Source organism: Cynocephalus volans, chromosome 12 (genome assembly GCF_027409185.1).
Source record: "Cynocephalus volans isolate mCynVol1 chromosome 12, mCynVol1.pri, whole genome shotgun sequence".
Taxonomy (NCBI): domain Eukaryota; kingdom Metazoa; phylum Chordata; class Mammalia; order Dermoptera; family Cynocephalidae; genus Cynocephalus; species Cynocephalus volans.
The window spans coordinates 92,146,931-92,172,667 of record NC_084471.1 but is presented as its reverse complement, the minus strand read 5'-3'; the positions used below and the strand labels follow the sequence as shown (position 1 = coordinate 92,172,667).

The 25,737-nt window shown below is 36.1% G+C and overlaps 1 protein-coding gene across 2 annotated transcripts in view; it reads left to right on the top strand.

Moving 5' to 3' along the window:
* The window catches only part of PDE3A (phosphodiesterase 3A), a 281,335-nt gene that overhangs the window by 203,129 nt on the left and 52,469 nt on the right, over positions 1–25,737 (top strand). The window lies entirely within an intron of this gene.

The following is a 25,737-nucleotide window of genomic DNA, read 5'->3' as shown; positions in this document are numbered from 1 at the left end:
GTTACTTTAAAATTACTCACCTAACTTATGTAATTTCATGAGATACTATAATTAGAAAATAACAGTGTTAAAAGTTATTTTCCGTATTGGAATTTTTAAGATTTTCACAAAACTTAGGGAAGATAAAGCATTAGGTCTGTAGCAATAATTAATTATTGCAGTAAATAATTCAATCCAAGATTGAATGGAACCCCGTGCTGCATTAATTAATTAAGGCTAACTAAAGCATACTAATTAGACTTATCTTTGGTATATAATATTGTTTTTTCAAAAATCTTTTTTATCTTGTAATGGTCAGACTAGATAAGTAAAGGACTAATGATCTCTTTCAAATGTGTATTCTCTTACCTTCAGGATTACTCCATTTGGAGCCTGTAAAGGAGCTGATCAGTTGGATGTTAAGGAGGCCTCTTTACTCTTTACTATGAATGGTGCTTGCCCATTTTCTGGAACCAGCTAGTTATTATGAGTATTCAACTTGTCCCTTGTAAATAAAAAAAGCCATAGTAGGCAATAATGACTTAAAAATTACTCTGCCCTTCTATATTATGTGCAAATGTTAGGGTGGCTTTTTTTTTTTTTTTTCCAATTTTTATTAGGACTTATGGAAGGGATTTGTATTTGATGGTGTTTCTTCTAGAATTCTACAGTTTCTTTGACAAGAAGTACAAACATTCAGTTAACCTGTTTGCTTTTGGTTCAACAATTCATAAAAATATGTTTTTCATAGAGTATATCTAAGGCAAAGTTGCTTGATAACTATGTCATATAACTGCAACATTGAAAAAGAAATCTATCCATCTAAGCTTCTAGTGAACTATTGAAAGAAGCATGTATGATGTGTAAGTTCTCAAGCCAATGTATTCAGCCTAGGGCTGCAGACTTGTTCTCAGTGTAACACTGCGTGTTTATTTACAGTGATCAAAGAGAGAATGTGTTGGATCAGAAGTTAGATGAATAGTTTTCTTTAACACCTCTACTCAGAATAAACGTATTTGAGTGCTAACAAATAGAAAAGGCTGTAAAATTTTGTTTTAATGTAATAATCTATACAAGCTCTAACTGGAATTAGGAGTGCTGGAGCCAAATACCACTGCAGCTTTGATGGTAAAGCTGTTTTTTTAAAACGGAGCAGATGAGAAATAGAGAGAATCTTTTCAAAACACCACTTTGCAACTGTCTTTCTCCTTAACTAAAAGTTGGAGCTTTTTGCCAGGGAGGAGGGGAAAGCGAAGTTGGGGGTAGAAGGGAACGATGAAGAAGGCGGGAGGGCAGTTGTTTTTCTGTGCCTGCTGACGTCAACGAAATTGCCAGATGGCATTTGAATGCTTTGCAAAAAGACAGGAGCCTTTTATTACAGCTGTCACATGGGGTTTCATTCATTTGCATTCCCAGAAGTGGTCTAAAGCTTTCCCTAACTGTAGGAGTAATGAGGGCTCTGTACCTTCTGAGACCCAGAGGGCCTTTTGTAAGAGGTTGTTACCTTAAGTGGCTCTGATAAGGGACACATGCTCTGAGGATGGTGTGTTTCACTGTCAGCTCCAGAGGGCCATGAGCTACTCAGCTTCCATTAGGACTGTAATGTGATCATTCGAAAAATATTCTCTCCAGATCTTTTGTAGATCATGCCAGCCATGGAAACGCACTCAGTAGAACCTGAAGGGTTTAAAATGGCAGTGGTGGGCCATACAATGAGAACACAGTTCTGTGACTTAATCCCAGGACTGAAAAATACTTAATGTCCAGCAGACCCGTGCATACTGCAGACAGCTCTGCTCTCACATTCTTACCCCATGCTGCCTTGTTGTCCCCACAAATGCACCTATTTCTGGGGCAGGTAATTAGATGAATTGATTTTCAGAGCCAACTTGTAATTGAAAAAAAATATTTATAACAGAAAAAAGATTATTTGTCATTCTTGCTTTAACTCATATTATTCATGGTAAATAATTTGCATACTAAAGTTGACCTGAGCTATGTTACCCAGGTTGCTTTCTTCCTAACCCTTACCCGAAGTCAATGATATGATACATGTCAGAGGTAGAAGTTCTAATGGCAATAGATCCATGTGTTGTGCTGAATTAAGAAGCATCAGACATTCCAAGGCATTGGTGTCTGGAGACTAGAAAGGTTTGAAAACTAGGTACTGTGTTACCTAGTTTTGATCCTGTGCCTACACTGTCGGTCGTAATAAGGTACTTAAAGTGGAACTCATTGTTCTGTTCAGTGAAAGATCTTCTTTCTTGTCAATGGCAACATACTACATGGAGGTTAAGGCCACTGGCCTGAGTGATGGGCAAACCTGGAGCCATTTTCCAAGTGCTCTATTATGCTGCAAATGAAACAAACAAATCCAGCCACTCTCACCATGCCATGATCCAAAGGCGCATATATATATATATATATATATATATATATATATATATATATATATATATATATATATATATATATATATATATATATGGGCTTGGCCTTGAAATATTTTCCAAATGTAAACAGGAAGAGTGGATTTGCTGTGGAGTATTTTGTTTCATCCTGATTGCACTTTCTGATTCTGCTGCAGGGATTAGGGAGATTTAGGAGGTGACAGATTATAAAAGTTTCAAGAAGCACCTTCCAGCTTCCTCTGACCAGTTTTCCCCCTCTCAGCTGCAGGGGAAAAGGGCACATCTAGGGGCATTATCGGTATCTTGAATAGTATCTTGAGGTCAGTAGCAGGGAATGTAAAAGCAACATCAAAGAATAATAATCCTTAGGAGAAAGGAAGTATCAAGAAACACAATCCAAATGGGCAGGGTGGTGGGAATTATAAAAAAAAAAAAAAAAAGGTGCAAATTGAGATTACCCACTCCTATCCCAGACAATGCCAAGGTGTTATGCAGACAGAATGGATGTAGAAACATATTCATGAATAAATATTTCACACAGGTTATACTCGGGCCTAAATCTCAAGAGTTTTCAGGTTATGGTAGGTCTGTGACACGTTGTGTTTCATGTTTCTCCAAGAATAAACCTTAGGACGTTAACAGTGATAATAGCAGTGTCCTACTTTGCATGTCCTAGCTCCCTGTCCACTTTGAAAGTACGGAGCACTTGTACTAGGCAGAAGTGCTGCCATTGTTGGTATTATAATGGTTATTATTCATTGTCACTACTTTAAATGTTAAGGCTTGCTGAACATTACCAGAATTAAAACAATGTGTCCCTCAATGTAGGGCAATAGTCCTTTTTGGTATAATATGCTTTCCCCTCGATGTCCTGAAACAGTAAACCTATGTCTCATTTATTTCTCAGCTATAGAAAAATAGTATTCTATTAATTCATCTCCCTTAGTCATGAAACGTCTTTGATTGTACCATAAGATGATATATTGCATACATTGGCAGTGCCACAGTTCAAAGACAGCACAAAGCCAATGTATATATTTCACTGTGTTTTGAATTTATGTCATGACTAAAAATTGGATAACTGTCAGGTTACCTTAGCATCAAACCCCCATTCAATCATACTCTAATAACACCAGCTTTTTCAATTAGAAGCAGTTACTATATTACTTTTTATGGCCTGGTATCTCAATGCTGAAGCTGCAATGCAAAACAATTATATTTTACAAGGAAGTAGCCAAAAGAGCATCTTCATGCTGACACACAGACACAACCTTCTAATGCCTAAGGCAAATTGCCAAGACATGTACATTGTTAGGGATCAGAGGAAGCCAGGATGACAGGCTGTTCTGTGCTGAGTCCACTTCAGGAGCTGGTAGAGGTCCAGTTCTTTTCCTCAGACTAAAAAACTGTCTTCAGTCATCCCCCCTTACCCATGGTATCACTTTCCATGGTTTCTATTACCCACGGTCCGAAAATAGGTGAGTGTACTACAATAAGATATTTTGAGAGAGAAAGAGACCGTATTCACATAACTTCCATTACAGTATGTTGTAGTAATTATTCTGTTTTATTATTAGTTATTATTGTTAATCTTTCACTGAACTATCTGTGGTTTCAGGCATCCACTGGGGGTCTTGGATTGTATCCCCCACAGATAAGGGGAGACTATTGTGCTAAGTTCACCCAGAGAATTCAGGTTTGACAGAACTTACGTATTTTAACTTATCTCATGTGAGGTTGATTAATAAACGAGAATGCCAGTGTACTCATTTTTTTCCCAGGAAATATCGTCAGATTGTAATACTCATTGTGGCTGTCTGATATTTTATTTTCAAAGTAAGAAAATCTGCCTGGGCAAACAAATCAGTAAATAAGTAAATGCATTCATTAATTCGGCAAACATTTTTATGTGGCTACCGTACACTCTGATGGACACTGGTGATAAAGGGTTAAATAAAAATACATAGTCTAATGGTTGAGAAAGATATGCAGACAAATCATTTCAATTTAAGTGCAGTGATTGACATGTAATTAGGGTGTTATGAAAATACAGATGAGGGTACCTAACTCATCTTGGGTGGAGTGGGGAGTTAGAAAAAGCATTTTTTATAAGAATTAAATGTAATGGGGTAGTAGGAATAAACCAAGAAAAGGTGGTAGTGAGTCCTGGAGGCAGGGAAAGTGGACCTTCTAGACAGAAGTAACTACATTCACCAAGATGTGTATGATTAAAGAGTAGTGTGTGGGAAATATAAATAAATAAGTTATTGAAACTGAAGGTGTGTAAAAAGAGGGGCAAGCTATCGAGGAGGTAAAAATGGTGGGACTTGGTGATTAATGAAGTGAGGAAGAGGAAGTGAGGGTTTCTAATGTGAATGATTTGATGGGAGTTGGAGCCACTGAGTAAGATACAATAGCCAGGGAAACCCACTGAGGCAATGGTGCAGGATTTGGGTGCTAGGCTTGGAGACATCGTGTTGCCCATCTCCTCCAAGGAGTCAGTAACATGACAGGGCTCAGGGCAGAGGTTTGGGGCAGGAGATAGCTTAGGAGTTGTTAGCTAGAGGAGTTGTTAGCTGGAAGAGATGGTAAAGATCATATGAAAAGCATGTAAACAAATTTAGAAAGAATCTATAGAGTCAGAAGAGCAGTGGACTAAGAGGAGAAACCCGGGGAAATGGCTTTTTAAATGTTGAGAGATGGGAAAATGAGGGAAATCCAGAAAAGAAATGTTCAAAGAGAAAAAGAACTGAAGGACATGATACCAAGTGAACAGAGGGAGGAGAGAAGGCTGCAAGAAAAAAACTATGTCCCCAGTTGTAAGGTGCTGTGAAGAAGTCCACTAGTGCAGGGACTGAAAAATATATCCTTTGAATTTGGCCATTAAAAACCACTGGTGTATTAGTCCTGTTCTGTTGCTTGTAACGAAATACATGGACCAGGGTATTTGATATAGAAAATGAAATTTATTGCTTACAGTGTTTGAGGGTAGGAAGTCCAAAGTCCAGGAAACACAGCTGGTGAAGGTCTTGGTGGCGGCGATGGCGATGGCAGGGTATCTGTCACATTGTGAAAATGGCAGAGCAGAGAGAGACACTAACCTCCTCATTCACTCTCCCTTTAAAGCCCTCCAAACCATGCCCATGACTGTTTTTAATCCATTTGCTACAACATAGTCCTACAGTATAATCACCTCTTCAGGGCACCACCTCTCGATTACAATAATAATATTTTCCATCCTCAACAGTTACAGTGGGAATTAAGTTTTAGGGGGACATTCAACGCAAGGCAACTGGTGATAATAGCAAGAGCTATTACAGTTGTCCTTGAAGCCCAGCTTCCGTGGATTGGGATATGGCTGGAAAGAAGATGAAGCCACTGAATCTTCACCGTCCTTTCAAGAATTTTGGTAGAGAAATTGGATAGTAACTGATAGTTGTGAAGATTAGGGACAGCACATGGGAATAGAGAAGGGCAAGGGATATCCTGGCAAAGGAGAGACTTGAGTGTATCCAAAAAGGTGGGACTCGGGTAGATTCATAGGCTGAGGAGAAGACACTAGTGGCTGTCAGGAGTTTGCTTGGTAAATGTAGTCCTACAGTAGAGAGAACCCAATAATCTTAATGGGTAGTGTCATCTTCCATTAGCTTACTGTGTCCTTCTCAAGGTCAAGGCTTTATCTGCCCTTTCTTTTGAAAATGCGAGTTTGCCAGCGAGGAATATTTGAGTTCCGTTGAAACAAGCTCTTTCTTTCCAGCTATTCCTTTCTGATATTCCTTATCATAACGAGTCAGCAAGTATATTTATCAAAATAGATTCTTCATGACAGACATCATTTTCAATATGGCATGTTCAGTTTATGCCTAAAATCTCACCACAGATGCCAGTATCTCTCTCAAGCAGAAAGGCAGTATTTCACAGTTTTAGGTGGGTTATATTGTGGAAAGATGATGAATCATCTGTTTAAAGATGTTTTGATTTAAGAGGATTTTTTTTTAACGTCCTAAATCTGAAGGACAAAAATATTGTCTTTTAAGAGCATATGGGAGACCTATGTGCTGATTATAATGGAAAGCTCAGAAGGTATTATTTGTCTTGAGGGAGCAGAGAAATTGACTATACATCTCCAGAATTACCTTTCTTTAAAGGTATAAATGAGCAGCCTGCACAAAATAAGAGAAAAATGAACACTGTATACTATAATCATTCTATTTTTTAAAACTTCAGCATCAAACTGTTATGTTAGCAATGAGTCAAAATCTGTTCACTCTTGTTTTTTTCCATTAATGTTCGAGTATTTTCCACTGATGTAAGTGTGCCATTACTTTTACAAAGGAAGCCCATTTCTGTGAAGTACGCACCTATGCTCGAGTACTCATCAGGAAAAGGAGCTCTGAAAATCAGCAGTGGACCACGTAGTCAGGAACTAATGAAAATTAGAGAGAGCAACAGGGCAATTAGTGCACGCCGCCTCTCCTTTCTCCAACAGCTCTCTTTGTTCAATGCTCATGGCAGTCTGTGTTTGCCAGTGAATTGAGAGTGTTTTATTGCAGGCAGTTGCCTTAAGTAACATGATACCCAGTAGGAGGTTGTGACGACCAGAAGGGGGTCTTGTTTGATGACAAGGGCCAAGCAAAGGCACACTTTTCAGTCTTATTAGAATCACTGAGATTCTGTAAACTTTTGAAGACCATTTGTAAGAACAGCACGTTGTGTTAGAAGACAGCTAGAACTCCTTCATTTAATAATTATGTTTTTTCAGTTTTTATAGTATGCTGAGTACTAAGATTATTAAAATGAATAAAAATTGTTCTTGTCCTTAAATTCACAATCTGGCAAGAAATGTAGTAACAAACAATTAGCAATAGCAAAATATAATCATAGATACAAAGTATTATGGAGGCTTCAAGCCTGAAGTGATTAATTTGGTGTCAGTCTGGGAATGAAGCTAAAATGTTTTTATGCATTAAAGTTGGATTTTGATCATTATACCAATATAAGAGAGAAATGAAGTGCTAGGCAGAAGTAACTCAAAGGCATGCGGTTGTGGTACCATATTTGGGGAGATAATTTAGTGGGAGGATAGTTGGAAACATGAGATATTAGTAGGGTATATGGAGATGTAACTGGGAAAATGGGTTTAAGGATTAAATGTTAAGACGCTTAAAGCCATGCCAAGAAGTTGTGTCTTGCTCTACAACTTTGGAGAACTATCAAGTAGCAGAGCAACATATTAATACCTTTGTATTGGGAAAGAATGAGTTTGTGGTAGGAAGAAACTGGAAGAAAAATTGCAGCAAACGCCATGTGAAATAATGAGAGAGAGACAGTAAGGCAGGGGTTAAGGGATTTTATTATTTTTTTAAAATTTTACTTTTTTGGCGGCTGTTCACTACAGGAATCCAAACCCTTGACCCCTGGTGTTCTTACACCACACACTAAGCAACTGAGCTAACTGGCCAGCCGGGTGAAGGGATTTTGTAGGGAAAATAAGTTGAAAGAATTGTTCTAAGTAGAAATTTCCAATTCAAAGACTGATTGATGTTGGAGGTAAGAAAGCAAAAAGATTTTAAAACATTTTTACAAGAGTCAAGGTGTCCAGTGTTGGTATGATTTTGTTGTTAGCCAAGATGGGAAATACAGGAGGAAGGACGATTTCAGAAGAGGGAGATGAAGTATTCTCTTTTAGAAAGTTGCGTATGAGATAGCCATGGGATATCTGAGTGAAGTGGCCACTGTTGGAGCTACCGATTAGTAGGTGTTCATTACAATATGGGTGGGAGCTGGGAGGGAAGGACAGATTAAGATGAGTAAAAAGGGGCTGGCTGGTTAGCTCAGATGGTTAGAGCGTGGTGTGGATAACAGCAATGTCCAGGGTTCAATCCCTGTCCTGGCCAGCTGCCACAAAAACAGAATGAAACAAAACAAAAAACCCCCAAGATCAAAAATATTAGAAAGGAATGACAATTAAGGAGGGAAGACGAACCAACAAAGCAGACACTTTATTTTCAGAGAGGCTGGGGGAAAAGCCAGACCAGAGGAGGAGAAAGAGGATGAGATGTTGGATGTCACCAATGCCTGGTGGCAAAGGAAGACAAAGCCAGGAATGTTGTCCAATTGGATATTTTCATTAAGATATTGATTGCATTTGATAGAGAATTTGTGAGGGGTTTCAAAATTCTGATAGATTAGAATTTTTAAAATGTTTTTTAATTTTTCAAAGGGTTTCAGAATTTTTAAGGGGTTTCAAAATTCAGATGGGTTAGAATTTTTTAAAAAATGGATAGCACATTTGATGGGGTCAAAGAACAATTTTGTTAGCAGGGGAAGTGCTAACAATGTTTGTAGTTGAAAGGAGGGAAAGTGCAGAAAAAAGAGAGTAAGAAAAACACTAATGCTATCAGTGGTAGAAAGATGAGATTAAAAGCACAAAGTAGGAGACGTATTAAAACAAAGAAAGATATTTGCTCACTGAAGCAATAGGGAAGAAGTCAAGAATTATGAAGACTTATCTATATTTAGAAGTTTATATAAAGCAAAATTAAAGTCTCTGATAAAGAATTAGATAACTTTTTTATGTATTTTCTTCCAGAAAGAACTGGAGAAAGGAGAATTAATTTAAACTAAGTTGGTACCTTTTTGCCAAGCACGGTGCCTGAGCAAAGTGCTGTGGGGGTGGAAAATAAATACAAAATGACTCTTATCTTTAAGAAGCTCACAAAATCCAAACATGTGTAGTAGAGTGCCTTTGCAGAGGAAGATTTAATGAATAGTATTTTGATTATTACAAGTCACATCGAAGGTGGATGGCAGGTGATAATCTGCAGCTAAGGCACAGACATAGTGTGCTGGGCTGCTCTGTAGAAGTGAGTTACTTGGTTCAAGCAAACTAGCCCATCACTCATAGCTCTTAGTGGGCTACCAGGGTCTGCTGACCCTAGTATGTTCAAGGTTTTTTCATTGTCTCATAATATTCCCAATATAATAAGATTATAACTAAAATTGATTTCTTTAGCTGAAGTGATTAAGCCAGATTTGTAGACAGGTACATTATAAACTTTCATTTTTATTACCACCTACTTAATCTACTCATTGTGAATACATTTGGTAAAAAGTTATGCTGTATTAGTTAGAGTATTTCCAACCATCAATCAAACATTCCTGGAACTAGCTGTAGCAATAAAGAAATGTTATTATCTCTCATAATAAGAAGGCCAGAGGAGGGAAGGCTTCAGGGTTAGTGAATTCAGTGGCTCTACAATGTTATCATGGACCTAAGCTTTTTAATTCTCTCTACTCTGCTACTGTCTATAATACTGGCTTCATCTTAATGCTGATTCCACTTGTGATGCAAAAATGCTGCTGGCAGCCACACGCATCCTTCAGAAGGAAGAGAGTTGCCTTTTCTAGAAACACTAAGCCAAGTTCCCCTCATGTCTCACTGACTCCCATTGACTTGACCTACCCATCCTGGAGCCTGTTTGGGGGCTGGGATTCTCATGATTGGCATAGTCAATCACAACATACGCTGCCTGTGTTTGGAAGAGAGTTCAGAACTGGGGCTTTCCTAAATGTCTTTGGGTATATTTGTTTTGATATGAAAATATTGCCATGGACCCTAGGACGACTGTTGAGGCTGTCATTTGATCCAGCAGCCCCAAGACGTGCTTTGTGGGCATCTGCGCAGCCATTATAATTTCTTGAGCCAGTGCAGAGTATGGCTGATGATAGCAATAATATAGTAAGTTAAAATTATTTGTTAGAAATATTGAAACTAGTAAGGAGACCATTGGAGGCTAATTTAGTTAGACCTCACTCTATATGGATTTTATAGTGTGTAGTTTCCTTCAGAGCCAGAACCTGAAAGGATTCGTTGCTTTTATTCTACGTTCATTGGTTTTAATAAAACTTTGCCTATTTGTTTTTATGACATATTTTAATAAAAGCTTTTACACCCCACTTCAGTTCTTATCTTCTTATTTTAAGTTGAAATAAAACTAAAATTGAAATGATAGCTAAAGAGGAATTCAATACCAGTTGTTCCCTGTGTGCTTCCTAAGGATCCCCAGAAAAAGGACAACCCATATTTCTAATTAGTGATTTTATTAACCTTATAAGAGTATAATTTTAAAAGATCATTTCTGAAGTTATCTTGTCTTTTTTTTTTTTTTTTTTTTTTTTTTTTTGCATAAATCTTTGTTTTAAAGAACCTGTGCTGAGTATCTACAAATCACTGGCTCTTTGTATTTCTTAAATCTGCTGTTACTGCCATACTAGCGGTGGTGGAAGCATCAGCTGAACTAGCAATTATGTCTACGAGGAGAAAACAAATTTATGACACAAATCCTGCATGACTCACCGTTATGACAAAATGATTTATTTGCTTGCCTGATTTGCTCCTTTGCTCAACAACACATTGTTGCTAAATGTGTGGAGTAGGGTATCATTTTGAACAGCTTCCCATACAAAACCTTGATGATCCTGTCCAACATCTGCCTGTTAAATATCCTGGTGAGCCACCAGGTCTGCTGACCCTAGGATAATCATGTTTTTTAATTGTCTCATAACATTCTGAATATAATAAGATTACAACTGAGACTAGTTTTTTAAACTGAAGTCATTAACCCAGACTTGTAGACAGATACATTGTAAAATTTTATTTTCATTACCACCCAAGAGAAAAATGATGACAAATGCCTCCCTGTCAGCAACAGAAGTCTCCATAAGAGCCCAGAAGTTTTTCCTTCTAGGGGCAAATCATATGAAAGACCTGGCATAAGGATGGGAAAAAGGGAGAAAGAATAACTGGCATTTTTCTTGATGGAGAAGTATTCATAGTGGGGTCTTCTTTCTGGGAAGAGTCTAATTTGACATTTTCAAAAAACATGTGAAGGAATGGAATGTACCATGAAATCTTGGAGTTTACAGGTGACATTAACAAGTTTCCCTTGATAATGAGAACCCAAGTTGATAAAAGTTAATTGGAGGAAGAGTTTACAAAAAATTGTTTAGCAAATTGGCAAAGATATTTTTACATCATTGAAGGTAAGTGACTGTACATAGAAATAGTACCCGCAATATCGACAGGCAATTTGGTCTGGTGATTAATGGTGTGGGGGTTCAGATCCAACAGAGAGAGTTTGAATGCTCCTTCTGCCACTTACTATCTGTGGAACTTTGGGCAAATTACTTAACCTTTTGTGCACTAGTTTCCAATTTTGAAAGTCGTTCCCTTTATAATGACATGTTTTAGAACTGTGAATTGCATCCTGAAAAATTAAGAAATATTACAAACTTTTCATATTTTACATACATCTGCTCCATATGCAAAATGGTTCTCAGATAAGCTGACTCCATCCCTTAAAACCAGTTAGCAAGAAGCAGACCCTCAGGGACTCCGAGAGGGGAGGGAGCTCTGAGTTCCCTACTCTTTATTAGGGGGATCAGGAGCTGGAGAGCCCTGAAACCTGTGTTTCAAAGGTGAGACTTAGGTGTTGAAAAGGGTTGAAAAGATATTGTCTCAGCTGTGAGAGTTCTAGTGGCTTAAGATTTTGAGGGAAATGCCAAGAAACCAGACGTTTCTACATTTGAGTGATGGGTATGTTTCCACCTGTTTCTTACCCTTCATGTGATTGTCTTCTCTGGAGAAATGGTTTGGTTTTTGTTTTTATCCTCCCTTGAGGAGAGGTATGAATGACAATGGTGACTCAGTTCAGAATGGCAGTTTTCAAAATTTGTGTGGAAAAGAACCACAGGGCCAGATATTGGTGTTTTGAGACCTGCCTTTGAGAAGCAAAGACTTTCATTTTGAAACAACTTCTTTCGCTTTCCTTATAACCAGAGGCAGTGGTGATACATCTACATGTTCCCTCAGTTTCCTCTCTTATCCTCTGATCCATTTCAGTCCCCTGAACAGCTTCCACTGGACTGCAAGCTGCTTGAGAGCAGCAGCCCTGATTCATTCATCTGCATAGCCCTAGTGTGTAGCCAGTACCAGGTACCCCACAGATGTTCACTTCATATTTGTTGAATAAATAAAGCAGAAATGGATGTTTTTCTAGTGCCTCCATATTCCCTTTCTGAACTACACCATTAATAAAATGTGTTTCTCTTTCTGTTAAAATATTGCGACATAGTTGAAATAGGGTGTGTCTGCAATGGAAAACAAATAAATTATACTTATTATGTGTTAACAAAAGTTTTTTGTGAGCTAGCTCAGGAACTTCTTCACCATTTATAACATTGTTTCTTTAGGGAAAAAAATGCATTCTATATTACAAAAAAATTGATATACTAGTGTTTGAAATTTGATCTATTTATAAGTTTGGAATTCTTATTACTTAATTTATGTTATTTTTGATTAGTTGTAGAAAATGGAATTTATAGAGTTTTTAAATACATTTATGAATTGTTCAATGTTGTATTAAAACAAGTTGGGGCTATTGAGAGCATCCACCTCCTGGACTGTCTACTTTGTGGAGGGCTACTACCATGAGATACCAGAAAAGACAACAATTGATCGAAACCAATCTAGATTTTATACACTCACAAGTGAACTGTTCACATATTACTTTCTGAGGTCTCAGACACTTGAAGAGACTTCCGAAAGAGGGAACTGGGAGAATATTGTAGACAGAGTAAAGAAGACTATTGCAAGAATAAAGACATTGCATTTTCATGTCCCCATATCTCATGAGTTTACAAGTGCAAATGATTCTCCTTAATGTTACTTTCGCTCTTCAGGTATGCTAGTTTCTCGTGTTCGTTGTCGTGGCCGCCTTGGTCAAGTATGTCTTATTCTAGGCCACTCCTTGACCTTCCTCAAGCCCAGCCTACTATTTGATTATATCCTTTTCCTTCTCAGACATCTTTCATCACTCAATTACCAACTGATAGAATTTGAAAACTTTGTCTTTTATTCATAGACACGTGGAATCTGGCATCACACTTCCTTTTCAACCTTATTTGCTGCTAATGAAAGGCAGGAACCTTCCATGCCTGAGACACTGGTCAACTTACTAATAGAATCCCACATCTGTCTTTCTCAGGCAACATCCCGCATTCTGACTTCTACTTTTTCTAGACCTGTTCTTCCACCTCACCAGAATCTCCAGTCTAACTGGTCAGTCTTCTTTCTTTTCTCTCTGGTAGACCCCTTCTGGTTTCAGTTTATTGACTTTTCATTTGAAATTTCATGCCAAGTAACACTGGAAGGTACACAAATAACATGTTGGAGTACATGGTCTTGAACCTCAACAGGTCCTTCAGCATTGCCTGAGAATCTACCCAGCTCTTTTTTATCCCTCTTTCAAAAGTTCTTCATTCTCCTTTGTACCTCTCACCTCAACATTGCCCACGTCGCATTCTCAGCAAGAGACTCACTGCCTAATTTACAGTCATTCTCAGCAAGAGACTCACTGCCTAATTTACAGTCAATAAAAGCCAAAGTATAAGAACTTTAACTAATCACCTGTAAGCCTACCAACATTCTTCTTTCTCACTGTTTTCATGGAAAAAATATCTCCCATTGTGAAAGGTTGCTCCCACTACCCCTTACTTCCATGTGGATCGTCATCTGTTTATCGTTCAATACTCTTTACTATGCTTTAAACCTCTCGCACTATGAGCTCTCCCCTGCAACATTTCTGCTTGCTCATGTGTGCAACTCTTTAAACCCTGTTTCTCTCTGGATACTGACATATCTCTACCTTCCATTTCACAGCTAGTTTTCATGAGCATTGCCTACATTATCTTCATTTTCATGTCTTCCTTTCATTGCTCAATTTACCGCAGGGTGGCTAGCAATCTTGCTACTTCACTGTTCTCTCTGATGTCACTAGTAACCTTCCAGTTACTAAACTAATGGGCATTTTTCAGAATTTACTAATATCTCAAGCACTAGGTGCTGCTGACCATTTCTTCTTTCTTGACAAATACATTTCCTCGGCCCTTCGTCTCTATACTTTTTTAGTTCACAGTTTCCCCTTCTCATTTACCTTCATGGGTTTCTCTTCTGCCTGATTCTTAACAGTTGATGTAGACTCTGGTCCTGCCCTCAGTTCATCTCTCCTTTCTCATTATATGCTTTCATGGCAGCATGTTGTTGAAATGACCATACATATGTCACTGATGCCCAAATGTGTATTTCTAGCCAGATTTCTCTCCTGAGGTGCAACTTGAATAATCCCATGGATACCACATATTTATTCAGAGTACCTCAGCATCCCCATCAGAACTGATTACTTCTCCTTTGATACCTAACTTGATGAAAGATTCTTAGCTACCTGTCTTCACAAGCCATGATTCTGAGAGTCAGCCTGAATCCTCTCTGCCCTCACTCTGATGAGGTCACTACTCCGCAGGGTTACTCATTGCCTTTAGTAATCAAAGCTCACGAATGTGGCTCGTGTTCCTGCCGTGATCTATTCCCTCAGACTTCTCTAGACTCATCCTTTCAGCCCGGAGCACTTTGTACTTGACTGATCTTTGTCCCCAAGAGGCCATTCTTTCTCTACATCTATGCCTGTTAAGATTTTCTCTTCTTCCAGAAAATACTCACCTATACACCCTATTCCTTCACTTACTCTTTTCATGTATGTACCAGATTACAGAAAAATTTGTAGAGTTGCTTCCTTTATCAGTACAATTACTTCTCCTTGGCAGTTTCATACTTTCTGCATAGTATTTATTCCAGAATTAATTTGTTAAATATAGTTTTTGTTCATTACTTCAGTATTCCAGTTGAACAATTCCTATTTTAATTTTAAGTGTGAGATTAGAACATGAAATTGTGCTAGAAGTTTGAATGTTTTAGGATAGCTTCCAGTAAGTATAGTGATTTGTTTTAAGGAAATACCTTGAACACTGTAATTTATTTGTCTTTTTACATTTCCTTAAGCCACAGAATTGGAAAGAGGGAATTTTCTTATCTTTGGAAGGTTAGAGTATTTTACTTATGCATTTGTCATTTCTGGTATTATTGAGTGTCTGCAAATCACCAGATGCTATACTAGGCTGAAGAGTTAAGTGGGTGAAGGAAACCTAGCATCCCCCTTGTCCTTGTGCAACTCTCAGCCTAAAGGACGAAGACAGACCTTCATCATATAATCACACACCAAAAGTGGAATTGAGAACTGTGACAAGTGCTATTGCAAAGAGGGTCTATGAATACATGCGAGAACTGGTCAGAGAAGCAAGGTTTCTCAGAAGTTACAGCTCCCACAGAGTTTTGTCTGTTTTCATTTTTTGGTACTTCTGGTGTGTGAAGTAAAGGATTATCCCCAACAGGTATTTACATAGAGTTGAGTTCAGATGCTACTATAGAAGTTCATGGAAGATATCTTGGACTAAGTAGTAGAAACAAATCAGTAGCATCTTAAGTGCCTATTGCATACAAGGCAGGAAAAAGTCCAGTGATGATAAAACAAATGCTAATGAAAGCTAACAAAACCATTGTGTTCAAATGCACAAGTTGATGTTTTATGTCTTATAAATATTTGAATCACAACAGAAAATCACATGTGGAAAACTTTAAATTATGTATGGAAATGGGTCATGTTTCTAATGGGTCTTATAAAAATGGAGAAAGGTTACAGAACTAAAATGTTTTGAAAGTTAGATCCTGAAGATTATAGCATTATTTTAATTTATCATTAGTTTCTACCAATAGTCTTATGTAAGTTATTCTTTTTCTTTTTTTTAGTGTATTTTTGTTTTCTATGAAAAAAGAAATTAAACTCTCCCTGTTAATCATGGATCAGCATTCATTCAAAAAGAGCCATCAGACAATTAGAGTTCTTTAAAAAGGCAGAATACTGCCATCTGTTGTTCACTGAAATTGTTTTTAGGCTCAGCAAATAGAAGCCTCAAGTTCAAGTTCAATAGCAATTCTTAAAATTTAACAAACAAAAGACCACATCAAATTCATCAACTTTCTGAGTTTATACTTACTTCAAAGATTCTTTTTAAAAACATTTTTATTGTAAATTGACAATTTATAATTGTATAAATTTATGGGGTACAAAGTGATGTTGTAATTTATGAATACAATGTAGAATAATTAAGTCAAGCTAGTTTACATATCTATCACCTCAAATATTTAACATCTTTTTCTGGTAAGAACATTTGAAATTTACTATCTTAGCAATTTTGAAATGTACAGTACTCTTATTAAAAATATTCACCATGTGTATTAGTCCATTTATGTTACTTATAACAAAATATCTGCATCAAGTCGAAGGTATACCTGTTCCCCAATGTTCATCGCAGCACTCTTTACAATAGCCAAGAGTTGGAACCAGCCCAAATGCCCATCATCAGATGAGTGGATACGGAAAATGTGGTACATCTACACAATGGAATACTACTCAGCTATAAAAACGAATGAAATACTGCCATTTGCAACAACATGGATGGACCTTGAGAGAATTATATTAAGTGAAACAAGTCAGGCACAGAAAGAGAAATACCACATGTTCTCACTGATTGGTGGGAGCTAAAAATTAATATATAAATTCACACACACACATACACACACACACACACAAACCGGGGGGGGGGGGGAAGAAGATATAACAACCACAATTATTTGAAGTTGATACAACAAGCAAACAGAAAGGACATTGTTGGGGGGGAGGGGGGGAGGGAGAAGGGAGGGAGGTTTTGGTGATGGGGAGCAATAATCAGCTACAATGTATATCGACATAATAAAATTAAAAAAAAAAATATCTGGAACTGGGTAATTGGTAAGAAAACAGAATGTATCGCTTAACAGTTTCATAGGCTGGAAAGTCTAAAGTCCAAGAAATGCATCTGATGAAGGAAGGCCTTTTTGGTGGTGATGGTGATGCAGGGATCTCACAGGACAGATAGGAGAGCAGAGAGAGAGACTTTCACGTGCTCTCTTTTTAAAGCTTTCAAAACCATGCCCATGACCACCATTAAACAATTCGCTATGGCAGGTCCTCTAATCTCCTCTTCAAGGCCCTACGTTTTAATTGCCATAATAGGATTTCCCTCCCTCAGCAGTTACAGTGGGAATTAAGCTTTAATAATTTTGGGGGGCCATTCAGCCCACTGCACCATGCCATGTAATATAACTAAAAAGTAGGAAAAGAACCCATCATCCTTCTAAGATTTGTACCCTTTTACAATCATCTTCCCATTCCCCCACCTCCCAACTTTTGTATCCACCTTTCTACTCTTTGCTTCTTTGAATTCAAGTTCAATTGTTTTACATTCCGCATGTAAGTGAGAACATGTGGTATTTGTCTTTCTGTGCCTGACTTATTTCACTTAGCTTCATGTTCTCCAGTTTCATTCATGTTGTCACAAATGACAGAATTTACTTCTTTTTTTAAGGCTGAGTAGTATTCCATCAGGTACACATATCACATTTTCTTTATTCATTCATCTGTTGATGGACACTTAGGTTGACTCCATAACTTGGCTGTTGTGAATAGGCTGCAGTGAACATGGGGGTGCAAATACCTCTTCGACAAACAATTTGAATCTTTTGGGTAAGTACCCAGAAGTGGGATTGCTAGATCATATGGTAATTGTATTTTTAGTTTTTTGAAGACCCTCCACACTGTTTTCCATAATCACTGTACAAATTTACATTTCTACCGATAGGGTGCAGGGGTTCCCTTTTCTCCACATCCTTGCCAACATTTATCTTTTGTCTTTTTGATAAAAGCCATTCTGACAGGTGAGATGATACTTACATTTCCCTAGTGATTAACAGTGTTGAGCATTTTTCATATATCCATTAGCCATTTGTGTGTCTTCTTTTGAGAAATGTCTATTCAAGTCCCTTGTCCATTTTTTAGTTGAGTTTTTTGTTTTCTTGTTATTGAGTTATATGAACTCCTTACATGCTTTGGATATTAACCTATTTCATAGATTCTTAATTGTTCCTATAATATTTAAAAACTCGTGCTCACATTAGAGAATCCGGCTAAGTTCTCTTTGCTTCTCATTTCTTCCACTAACAGAAATAATAATGCTTTTTATTTATACTTACCCAATCCTTCCCACATTCATTTGTGGGAGAAATCACATGAATAAGTCATTGCCTGAATACCTCATCTCATTGCCAGCCACCTCATCTTTTCTAATTAGGAGAAAAAGAGAGAACCAGCCTGAAAGGCAAAGGCAGCTAAGGTTATCTTCTCAAAGATGTGGGTGCTTACTTGAGTAAGCAATTTAATGAGTACGTTTTATTTCCTAAATAACAAAACTGTATTCGATGATGAGGGTTAATTTTGAGTTGTTGGGTGAATTCGCTAGTCTGGAAAGTACTTAGAAAACATAAACAGGGGGAATGTTTGAACAATGTTTAGCTTATTTGCAGATAGATTGTAGAGAAGTATATAAGGACATAAGGCCGTGGACTACCTCCCGTTTGGTCACTTGGAATGCTCTTTGATTATCAAAAGAGAAGGAAGTTAAGAATTCTGGTAACTGCTGAAGTTTGCTGTGTCTCACATCTCAACGGGACCTTCCAACACAGATGTTGTTGGAAAGCAGTTTGACGAAGGGCCCTATATGTTTTCCTCCTACTGTACATACATATTATCTTAAGGAGAAAATCCAAATGTAAACTCATATTCCCTGCCAGAAAATTAAAATAAGCAAACATCTGCTTCCTTAGAATGGCCTTTAGCCAAGGTTCAGCCTACAATGAGTTACTGCAAAATTTTCACATGATTTCATTTTTTAAAAATTTCCCAACTGACTTCAAGTCTAAAATTATAAATGGATCCTATGAAAGTATAAACACATATGCAATTTTGCTGGCTCTGAGGTCAGAACCAGTAATATATCAAATATCATTTTATCAAATTTAGCTCATCTTCTAAATTAATTTAGTACATTAAAGACCATGATACGATTTCCCAGTATAACAGCCTCCTAGGAAAAGGTTTAGAGGGCTTGGGGTGGTAAATTGTGCTATAGAGATGTAAAAGGAACAGCTTCTAAAAACCCTTCACACATCTTTTCCCAGCACCAAGGACCAAAGTTGGGTAAGAGAAGTCCCAGTGACTCCTTTTTATGTGTCATCTCTTACACTGTTTATTCCTCTCTTATCCCAACTCCCTTTTCACCCTGAGAAAGTTCTTCCCATGCTGTGTTTGCCTACCAGGGTGCCTCCCAGGATGACTAAATAGAAGAAAAAAATACTTCCAACAATGGAGCTAAGATGCCTGCTTTTAGAATTCTTTTCACATACTGTGTCATAAATCATACCAGTGCAATCAAGCGTATTAACTGAAACCAGGGCTTTTGTACAATCTCTTTTTAAGAGTCTAAAATTAATCACAGAACTACTATGAGTATTTGGGAGTAAGGAATACAATCTTTATGACTGTATCTAGAATAAGAAGTGGAAATATTAAATATCTGGGTTTTTTATTTTATCATTCTACTTTGCTTCTGTTGGTAGAAAAATCATATCTCTATTCTGTCTTCATTTATAAAGGAGCTACTGGCCCATTACATGTAGGGGACAAACACCCACACACACAATATGCATCTCTTTGCACACACAGTCTTTTTAAATGCAATCATAATAATGTTTCCTGATTTGATCACTGCACGTTACATAAATGTATTGATCACTACACATTGCATACATGTATTCTGTACCCCATCAATATGTACAATCAGTATGTTTCAATAAAATAGAAAATATAAATAATAATAATAATATTGGTGATGTTTAATATTTATCAAACGTGTATTTTGGGCCAAACACTTAACCAAGGCTCTTTATGTGCATGATCTCATTTAATCATCAACAGTACTCTACAGTAGATATTATTACTAACCCCTTTTTAGAGATGAGAAAACAAGAACTAAAGAAATAAATGAATTTCCCCAAATCTTAGATCTGAAATTTGAACACAGGAAGTCTGAGTTCAGATCTTGTGTCCTTAAAAACCCCATATACTATCCTATAAAATGAATATTTGATACTAATGAATGAATAAAACTTTCTGTCTTATATCTCAACTCTTTATAATTTTGCTTTCCAACTTCTCACATACACAACATTACAAGTTATATAAGTGATGAAAACATGCACTTGTACCCTTTTGTTCTCCATATGCTAATTCATAAGCCAAGCTTCACTTTCTATCTCTTTTTCCAGGAGTGGTAATGAATAGCTGTGACATGCTTAACAGACGTACTTAAGACCAGTAGTTGGTTTGGAAATTTAAAAAGTTTTTAAAGCAGAGAATCAGAAAAATATGAGATACGTTTTCCATACCTCTGGTAATGTATTTTAACTTCACACATATAAATATGCAGGCTTTTGCACATCCTTTGATGAAAAGCCAAGAATGTTTCTCGTTGAGGATGTGTCCACTGTATTCATTGGAGCTCCAGGTTGTCTTTTCTACATGCACCACACTCATATTTCATTATATGTTATTTGCCAGTTTCAGTTTCTTTATAGTGGAAATGACTTAGGAACTTGAAAACATTCTGAGTTGAAAATCCTTCAGGTATGTTACGATTCTCTTTTTGAGTGATTACAGTTGTATCTCCCCTAATTCAATGGAAATCCATTTTAGGGCCTCACTTTTACAAAAGTGTATTTGTGAAGCTTAGGTAAATCTATTCACCTTAGTTTTCCAAGGAAGCAACTCCATTTTTATTCACAAAGCATTGACTTATAGATATTTTATTAGCATGTGTCATTTACAATAACAAATACAACTGGCCTAAACAGATTTAGGACCAAACAAAACTGACACTTGGCAAATGTTCAACTCAACTATTGAGAGAAGAATGTGGAAGTTCCAGAGAATTGTCTACTCCTGGCAAGCACTCAGTGTACGCTAGGCATTTTACCATGGGAAGGAAACAGCATCGGTTATAAGGTAGAGCTTGAATAAGATTAGTAATCAATAAAGCAAGGACTTTTCTAAATCTACGTAATAATTTTAAAATCTTTTAAAAAATGTTTAAATGCTTAGTGATGGCAAGAAGTAGTTCTAAAATCATTTCCTTTTTTCTTCTTTGATGTATATGTGTATATGAACATTATTAGATACATGATTTAGACATATAGAATTGGAAGAGACCTTCAAGAGATCCAACCTAGTTCTCCAATTTTAGAGGAAGCGATCCTGACTGCTCCAATGGATATAGTATTGCCTATCAAAAACCTGTGGCTGGTTTTGGAAAACATCATAAAACTTAAAATATTTTTAAGTGGCCTAATTTGAGACATGTAGCATTTCAACTAAGTTATCAAGATTATTTCTCAATTCTAGTATTTTAGCATTTGTCAGCTATCTTTAAATTTTACATAGACTTATAAAGAGAGGCTTTTGTGCTGGTTCTAATTTTTTTCCCCCAATTAGAATAAACTAATATCCAAAGCAAATCACACGTCAAATAGTTCACTGAGTCAGAAGAATTGAGAATTACACATTTTTTGCCTCTGGGGAAAAGACGTATTCAACTTATTTCATTAGTTACCATTTTAATCTTTGCTTTAAAATATGTAGAAATCAGAGCTATAACTTGATTATACTAGTACTGCCTCAAAGGAAATTTATCAAGAATTGGATGCATTATCTCCACCGTATCCCCACATGCTAGATAATCTCTCTAATCATTTTAAACAACAAATTTCTGTTGACACCACCATTTTTCCAGTCTCTCTGATTTTTCCCTTGGGCAACTTCACTTTCTTAAAATGATGTGGATTCTTTGTTTTCGTTTATCTTGTGCGCATAGTTATTTCCTAAGTTTTCTGAAAGATTTTGTCTTTAGAAATTCTGTGATTCTGAATAATATTTTGACATAAACCCAAATACGATAAATAATCTGACATATTGATTTTAGATAAATTTATTTTACATTGTGTTAGTAACTTGATCACATAAATGTTAGATTTTTTTTATAATTTGCAACTTATGATAATTTATGAAAGATGCCTTTTGTAGAGTGCAAATTCTTTCTGACCCCCACGCATATTCAAAGATTCCCCCTTTATTATATCAGGACTACAATTTTAAACTTTTAGCACAGTAGTAGTAACAGTGAAAACAAATTTTCTATAGTTGAATTGATAGATACGTATCTAGTCTAGGAGCTATGTTTAATGTTAATTAGAAGTACATTTGTTATGTCTTTTTAACTTCTTATCTATAGCCCCCAGTTTTCTGGGCCTTTGGTTAAAAGTAACTTGGAAGCAATCTAGATCATACTATATAGCAAGGCCACTTAGATTTGTGAAAGTCTAAATCCAGCCTTAGGTAGGAGGACATCCTGAAGATGGTGAAGTAGACTGGGGGGTGGAGATAAAAGGGGAAAAGGAAGATGTTTAAAAAGTGGGTGCATTGACAAGTGGTGGATTTATCGAGAGAATCAGTTATTTTTGTTTGATATATAAAAGCGCACTTTCCTCCACTGTTTATTATACTTAAATTCCAGGTTTTCTATTTAAAGGCTGCAATTCAAATTTGGTTGTCATTTAAATAGTGTCTAGGGATTTACACTTGTATTTTCTTAAATGTTAAATATAAATATTTCTATTATAAGGAGAGCCTGTGAAGTAGAATGTTTTATATTGCTTGGTAACTTTTTTTAAAGGAAAAGATTTGTTTGATCATCTGCGCTGTAACAAGGGTCAACTGCGGTTTTGTGCTTCGTATAGCTCATTGCTGCACTCAGATAGTACCAGGCTGTTAGTTTAAGACTTTCCCTTTAAAGTGGCTTTTATATAAACTTAACATTTAGTATTTATTATCACTATCTGAGATTTCACCAGTTACATGAAATATTTCTGTGTAAATGATAAATGTTTAGGTGGTAAATATGCTAACTATTCTGATTAAATCATTATGCAATATACGCGTGTACGGAAACAACACACTGTACCCCATAAACATGAACAATGAAAAAAATAGAACTAAAAATAAAAAATAGAAATTAAATTATTTATTTTTTTTTTCAAGGTTGAATAGGCATGGAAATACCCTTTTGTGTGAGTCACTCAATTTTTTCCTACTTTGTAAATGATTTTTAAAATTCTATCAACACCTGAAGCCCCGTCTCCCCTAAAATTCTTTAATAGTGACTCCCTGGGCATGCCCATGTCTTTATAGCTTGCCTGCTGTTTATTGGAAGAGCAGCCAGCCGATCTTTCTGTCTTTCGGCATTTCTTGTGTGGTTAGTCTTGGGTTTGTGGCAGACAAATCTGATTGTTGGTTTTAGATTTCACGCCTCATTGAAGCCTTTAGCTATTAGAGCCAGAGAGTGGTGATAACTTCTTATGGGTGATGTAACTTCTGACTGTTACACAATATTGATCCTGAATCAGAAAACCAGTAAAGCAAGGACCTGACTTAATAATAGTCGGGAGATTTTTTTCCAACGGTAAAAGTGTTCACTTTGGTTTCTTAGCCAATTCTGGTATGGTTAATTTACTTCTTACTGTCTTGAATGTTGCTTTTGTTTTCACTTAAAAGACCTTTGCTTTCACAAAAGCTGCAGCATAGTGACAATGAAATACATAATGTGCTTGCTTTCTATATCTGTGTAATACTAACATTGACTTAAAAGGGTGAATTTTCAGTTCTGTTTCTATTTTAAAGTTACTTATTAAAATTTTAATATTTGTTTTTTCTGAGTATATAAGAAATGTATCTATTACTTAAAAAATGAATTATAAATATAAAAAGACTCGTCCTTCCACCAATAATTTAAAATTCTAATCCTAATTTTAATTGCCAATGGACATATTTTACTTTTTCTTCAGATTTATAAATTTTATATATTGAGAACATATTTTAAAAATCTCTTTAAATATTAATTAGAGCATAAACTGTTAATTTCATTGTCAAAAAGTTTTACTATTTTTTTGTCCTGAAAACAAAGTTTGACTTAAATTTTCAAATTTTTATGGAAACAGTGCAGTGACTTCTTAGTTTAAGTGTATTAGAACAACAGGGTAGGAATAAACTTCACTATTTCAAAGTATTACACTGGGTGAGTTTTTCAGAAACAAAATGATTACAGATGCACTTGAAAATATATTTCTGAAAGGAAATGTTAATGTAGTTTAGTGACACTTTTATGAACATTTAAAAAAATTAACAATGTAGGAACATATATGAAATGTGCATGATTATCATAAAACTATAAATACTGTACTTAGATTTTTATATTGGTTTATAAATAGGCCTACCAACAGAGAAAAAACAGGGGCACTATGATTACATAATGCATTAAATAATTACAAATATATTTCAGAATATAAAATGAAAATTTCAATATTTCAGCATACTGGTCTAGAACCTGAGCTGTGAAAATAAAGTATTTGTGGGCTGAGCCCGTGGCGCACTCGGTAGCGTGCTGCACTAGCAGCGCGGCGACGCTCCCGCCGCGGGTTCGGATCCTATATAGGAATGACCGGTGCACTCCCTGGCTGAGCGGCGGTCACGAAAATAAATAAATAAATAAATAAAGTATTTGTGTTTACAGGCTGGCATTTCCATTTTCCAGCTACTGATTTTGGCAAGTTATTTGTAACTAATAAAAATGAATCTAGTAATAATACCGGCTTTGTAGACTTGTGCTCAATAAATGTCAGCTGTCACCATTATTATTATTATAGTTATTGTTATTATTTTGTTGGTAAAAGACACACCTGTTCTATATAATGCCCTTACAGAATAATTTTTCCATTATTTATAGTTATTCCAAGACTAGATATCTTCATGGATGTTGGGTTTTTTCAAAATTGTGATATTTTTCTGATTATAAAAATAGTACATGTTCACTTTTTCTATGACATATTTTGCCCCCCTCCGAACAATATTTTCTAAGCATTTTCCCAAGTAATAATTTATGGATCTACCCAAACCTCTTAAACAAGTGCATAGAATTTTATAATACATTTATATTACAACTTTTAAGAAAACAATTTCTTTATTAATATGCATTTAGTGGTTGCATTCATTGGTGGCTGATATCAGAGAGTAGTGTTATATACTCTTTGTGTCCTGTTTTTATATTTTTACATATTTGTAGAAGTATTTCTTCAGACCAGATGTCTATGTTGTTTTGATAGATTATAGGATATATACATTTAAACTGCAAATTGATAGACCCAGCAAAATTTTCTACCAAAAAATATTCAATTATTTTTCTCATTGCTCATTTCCCCATCTACTACTAATGCTTGGTGCTATCAGTCTCTTATTATTTTGCCAATTTGGTAAGTAAAAGTTGTTTTTATTATATTAATTTACATTTTAATTATTAGGGAGGCAAGTAGCTTTTCATCCCTATTTGATTATTTATATTTTATTTGAATTATCTA